Consider the following 5,926-nt stretch of genomic DNA (forward strand, 5'->3'; position numbering starts at 1 on the left):
GTTGGTGCCTGCCCTCCAGAAGCGAGAACATTACTAAGCCTGCACCACGGGAGCGACACAAAGGGCACTGTTGTTCCCAGGCCGCTGTCGGCGCATGCGCTGTCTCCGCTGCGTGGGCCGCTAGCGCGCCTGCTCCTTTAGCCATTAAGCAAGTGCACCCCAGGTGAGTCACCGCCCCGCCCGGCTTCCCAGCCAGTTCTGCGAAGGTGCGCGCCAGCCTCTCCCCTTTATTAAGATCAAGATCCTTTATTTTGGGTGATAATTGCTACATGTGCTCACAAATGATTTATTGTTGTTGATGGCAGCACACACGAGGACGGCTTGCCAAAGGGTGTGGACAGTTATTGATATGTACACGAAGACCAGAAACAAGGAACTGTATCAGATTGCTACCAGTGGTGATGAGCTGCCCCCTCGGCTGGCNCAGGTGCTCGAGGTGTCCGTGGACGAGTACGGTGATGCCAGGCATAATCTGGGGGCAATTTGCAAAACCCAGGCTCGGATTTCAAAGAGCAGTGCAGACACCCACGCTTTGGCTCGCTCCGCCGCGTTTGTGGGGCCGACATTTTCGCATTTTCTCCTCCTAATGAGTGTCCCTCATTTTAGTTGCTGCTCCAGGCTCTGGCGCTTCTGGCTTCAGGAGCCGGCATCCTACCCCGTCTACACGGACTGGACCGCGCGCGTTGGCGGGACATGGCAAGGCAGGCGTTTTGGGGGCAGGTGGTGAGGACGGAGCCTGTCGCCAGCGTATGTGCCTACAGTGAAAACCCCAAAAAGAAACCCAAGCTCCCCTGGGCAGAATGTCCTGATGACGTTCTTTCAAAAGACCTTTCAGCGGCACCCGGCCTCTGAGTGAAGCAGAAGATGTGTGCTGACTTAATGACACTTGGGGTCACTCTGTTCTGCATGTGCTAGAAACTATAACCTGCCTTGCCTGCCCTTCAGGAGGATGCAAAGCAGAACTGAACAGGAACCTCTGAATTTGCAGCACATCTAGAAGCAAGTGCAGCTATTCCCTCCCTACCTATCGGCTCATCGTGTAAGGAAACTGAGGCCCAGAGGTGCTCAGCGTCTTGGGCGGGGGCCACAGCAGGGGGTAAATGACAGACCTAGGGAAGCAGGACTTGGCTCCCAGCGCCCCTCACTGCCAGCCCCACTTCGACACGGTGGCTGGACACCCTCCCCCCACAACGGTAGATGTTAAATCATTATTTCTGATGACACATCAACTTGCCCCTGAAAATCTCCATCACCTAAGGAGGAACTATGTCAGTTCCTTCCCGGGACTTGAGCGGTCAGTCCTCGCCGAGCGGAACTCCTCGGACGCGGAGCCTGCCGGGGCCGGCCTGCACCCGAGCCGAGGGCTGACCGGCTCCCGGGGCTCCCAGGTCGCTGCTGACTTCGCCCTCTTGTTCGATGCGAGCTGCGCAGGGACGCGGGCACCCCGCCCCCCCAGAGTTACGCCGTTTCCGTCTTCCTCCCGAGTGTGCGGGGGACACAGAGGGGACTTTCTCTGCGTCGGCCTGGGAGGAGCTTGAGCCCTAGAGCTGCAAAGGACCCATTTGAAGTCCCTCCTCAAGACAGAAGGGGGGTCAGTTCCCAGACCCATGTCTCTGGACTCCCTGGCGGAGGCTCCTCACTTCTAACTAAGCATTAATTCTGTTTTCAGAGCGCGTCCAGGACCTGTTGAAGCCGCAACGACAGACGGACACAGTAGGACTATCTTGAGGAAGAAGTATTTATGCTCACAGCTCCCTGGACGTAGGAGGTAGAGTGTAGGGGCGGGCTCCACAGGCGGAGGCCCAGGGACCGTCACGAGGCCCCAGACACAGTCAGGAGGCCCCAGGGACTGTCAGGAGGCTCCAGGGACCGTCAGGAGGCTCCAGGGACCGTCAGGAGGCCCCAGGGACTGTCAGGAGGCTCCAGGAACCGTCAGGAGGCCCCAGGGACCGTCAGGAGTCCCCAGACACAGTCAGGAGGCCCCAGGGACCATCAGGAGGCCCCAGGGACCATCAGGAGTCCTCAGACACAGTCAGGAGGCCCCAGGGACCGTCAGGAGGCCCCAGAGACAGTCAGGAGGCCCCAGGGACTGTCAGGAGGCCCAGGGACAGTCAGGAGGCCCCAGGGACCGTCAGGAGGCCCCAGGGACTGTCAGGAGGCCCCAGGGACAGTCAGGAGGCCCCAGGGACCGTCAGGAGGCCCCAGAGACAGTCAGGAGGCCCCAGGGACGGTCAGGAGGCCCCAGGGACGGTCAGGAGGCCCAGAGACAGTTACGAGGCCCCAGAGACAGTCAGGAGGCCCCAGGGACGTTCAGGAGGCCCGAGAGACAGTCAGGAGGCCCCAGACACAGTCAGGAGGTCCCAGGCACAGTCAGGAGGCCCCAGAGACAGTCAGGAGGCAGCAAGAACAAGAACAAAATGTGACAAGACCCTTGATTGTGGTTTCTGAGGGAAGGAAGAGAGGAGGGAGGGTAAGCAGCCTCAGGATGGGCTAGCCTGAGTGATTTCAGTGGGTCTGCGGCACAGGGCCGGCCTAGCCGGCGGGGTCCCCACGCAGAGGTGATCAGGGCCACGGGATCATGGTCTGGAACATTCAGGCTCAAAGAAGAGGGTGCCTGGCTGTGAGCTCTGGACCCTCTGGTCAGCGAGTGGAAGGCGCTTGTAAGGACAGGCTGTGGTCTCTGGCACTAGGCGGCCCTGGCCAGCAGCGCCCAAGAGGCCAGGACATCAAGGACGGAAACTAGCACGTGTGGTCCTTACAGCTTCCATGACTGTGAGACGCCCTGGCTGTGCGGCTGCGCGTTCTCATCTCAGACGGTGAGCTTGGGACGCCCCTCGAGGCCGGCGGGTCCGCAGCCTCTGCTCTGTGTCCATCAGGGATGCCTGGTCCCCAGCTCCCCGCCGTCGAGGCTGACGTGGCCGTGCAGCCTCTCTCCTGGACGCGCCGTTTCGGACCGTTGCTCCCAGGGACAATCGGGTGGAAGGATCCATTCTTTGGGGGCCGCGTGTGACGGCCGAACACGGGCCTCCGGAGCTAGAGGGCTTCATAGGACCGGGAACAGCAGACGCCGACAAAGGGAGGAGGCAGTGAGGAAAGGCAAGTGGCAGCAACGTGGGGGGCGGGAAGCCTAAGAAAAGCCCACAGCCTAGTGGTGGGAAGCCACTTCTTCTCTGCACCAAATCCCACCGACCCCCTGCATTCCTCGCCGAAGTCAGCGAGGGGGACAGCGGCTGGAAACACGGAGCCGGGATGAGCCAATCGGGGCCTCCCTGCAGCCTGAGACGGGAGAGTGAGCATCAGGGCTGGTGGGCAATGGCCTCGTCCCGGCCCTGGGGCAGAGCCGGCCAAGCCCACCGCCCGGAAGGTGGGGGCAGGCAGACCCCAGAGACGGGCTGGAAGTCCAGAAGTCCGTGGGCCCCCTTTCCTCCTGTTCATCTGTGTGTGAATGGAGAAGACCTTCCTTCTGGAGACTTCTACAGACCAGCAGTCTCTGAGGGCGTGCGCTCCGCTCAAGTCATACCTGGACTTGTGGAGAAGGTGGGGAGAAGCCCGCACACCCACCTCAGGGCTGGTTCCCTGCTGCGGGACCACACACGGAGCGGCTGGCCTTGTGAGCACGGCATCCGCGGCCCGGGGTCCAGGCGGCGCGGAGCTGGGTCCTCACCCTGGTCTCAGCAGGCTGGGGTCCGGCTGCTGCCCTCCGGCCAGGAGGCTCGGGGAGCAAAAGCCCTGCCTCCGGGCTGCTCGGGGGCTGTGGCGGTGGGAGGAAGGCCCTCCGCCCCAGAGGCCACCTGCCCCCGCGCAGTTCCGGGCGGCCTGTCTGTGTCCTCCAGGCCAGAGGGACAGAGGCACTGCTCCCCTGAAGGACCCAGGCCCTCTCGGAGAGCGCTCGCCCGGTTAGGTCGAGCCCACAGGATACTTTCTCGCTCGCTCTCTCTTTTAATTTTTTAACATTTTATTTTATTTTTTGAGAGACAGAAAGAGACAGTATGAGCAGGGGAGGGTCAGAGAGAGAGAGGGAGACACAGAATCTGAAGCAGCTCCAGGCTCTGAGCTGTCAGCACAGAGCCCGATGCGGGGCTTGAACTCAGGAACCCTGAGATCATGACCTGAGCCGAAGTTGGTCGCTTCACCAACTGAGCCACCCAGGTGCCCCAGATAGTTTCTCTTTTAATTAGCTAAAAACATCAATTGATTTGGGACCTTAATTACAGATGCAGATCCCTTCGTCTTGGCCATATGCTCTGGGCTGAAATGCGTCCCCTCAAAATTCATCCTAACCCCCAGGTGCTCAGAAGGTGCCTGTCCTTGGAGAGACATCTTTACAGCGGTGGTTAAGGTAGAAGGAAGCTGTAGGGATTGCCTGGCCCGCTCTGACTGGCGTCCTGGTAAGAAGAGGGACACACACATGCCCCGAGGAAAGACCAGGGGGAGAGGCACAGGAGGAGCTGTCCTGTCCGCATGCCGCGGAGAGAGGCCCTGGGAGAAACCATCCCGTCCACGCCTTGATGGTGGACACCCAGCCCCCGGAAGGGGGAAGAAGTAGCGCCTGCTTCTCAAGCCCCTTGCACGTGGCCGTCTTTATTCTGGCGGCCCTCGCAGACCGGTGCCCGCCCGGGGCCCCTCCTCAGGGGGTGGAGTCGCGTCAGCCTCACGCCCACGGAGGGTGTCACAGCGGGCACAGCGAGCAGGCGGCACGGGCCCGTCCGAGACGCCCCCCGCTCCCCGGCAGGCGCTCACGGGTACCTGCGAGCCGCCTCAGGTGGTCCCCCGGCCTGGCTCTCCTGACATCAGTCCCCTGCTCCCCAGGCCCTCCCTTCCCTCTTACAAGTCTGTAGAAACTTGGCCACCAGCCTCTCGTGCTCTTACCTCGGCCCCAGATGCGTGTCATGGTCACGGGCCCTGACTCTCGTCACTCCTGGAGACGAAGATGCCGGGAAAACTCCAAGGCTAATCTCAGTGTGGGAAGCAGACACCTGTCTGGTGAGTACAGGGTACGTTTGAGTGGGGGTGGGGCTGATGGGGAAACCCAGCCCGTGTCTGCGGGGGCTCACAGGTCGCCTAGGTAAGGGGCGAGCAACATTTCCCAAGGCAATGTAGTCATTTGCCAAGACGGGAACAGAGGAGACAAACTTCCATTGCCGTGAGACTCGGGCCCTGCGGCGGCAGGCAGAGGCCGTCCCGGGCACGCGTCAGCTCAGTGAGGGCGCCGAGGGGCAGCTGCAGGGGTGCAGAGCGTGGGCGCACCCCAGCAGTGGGCCTCAGGGCGCAGGTCGGAAAGTATGGGTTGCGCACTGCTCTAACTGTGGTGACCAGATGCCTCCCAAGGGCCGCTTAGTAACCACGTGCGTGCCAGTGACTGTATCTGTGGACCGTGGACCTGCGGGTCGCTGAACAGGGGCGGGGAGAAGGCCTCACCCAGAGACATGGGTGGCAGGGCCTCCCTCTGATACCCGTCCTGGCGCGGTGAAGACACGGAGACCCTCAAATGCCCCCGGACCACAGGGGCGCAGTGCCCTGCCTGCGTGGGCATCGGAAGAAAGCGTGTTTCAGAGGACAGCGGCACACTTGTCACTAGTCAGCCCGCCACACACAGCGTGGTCCCGGGCCTTGCCTGCCAGGCTCGGCCGCGAGGCCCCTAAGTGTGCAGTCGGATCTAAGGTGCAGGATCAAGCCTTCTCCGTGTGGCTTCCCAGGCTTTCCGGTCCTGGGTGACAGCTTTGGGGCTCCGTTCCTCTAAGAGGACACCCTGGCCCGGAGAAGGGGAGAGCCATGGGAACGGAGGGTGGCCGGGGGCAGGCACTGGGCGCACAGCATGGACAGCGTCCAGGGCCCGAGGCTGAAGGAGCAGCGCTCGGCGCCGGCCCAGCCTGTGCCCTGGGGAGAGGGCAGAGCTGGTGTCAATCGGGACTGACCCTCACCCCCC

Source organism: Crocuta crocuta, unplaced genomic scaffold, assembly GCF_008692635.1.
Source record: "Crocuta crocuta isolate KB4526 unplaced genomic scaffold, BGI_CrCroc_1.0 scaffold89, whole genome shotgun sequence".
Taxonomy (NCBI): domain Eukaryota; kingdom Metazoa; phylum Chordata; class Mammalia; order Carnivora; family Hyaenidae; genus Crocuta; species Crocuta crocuta.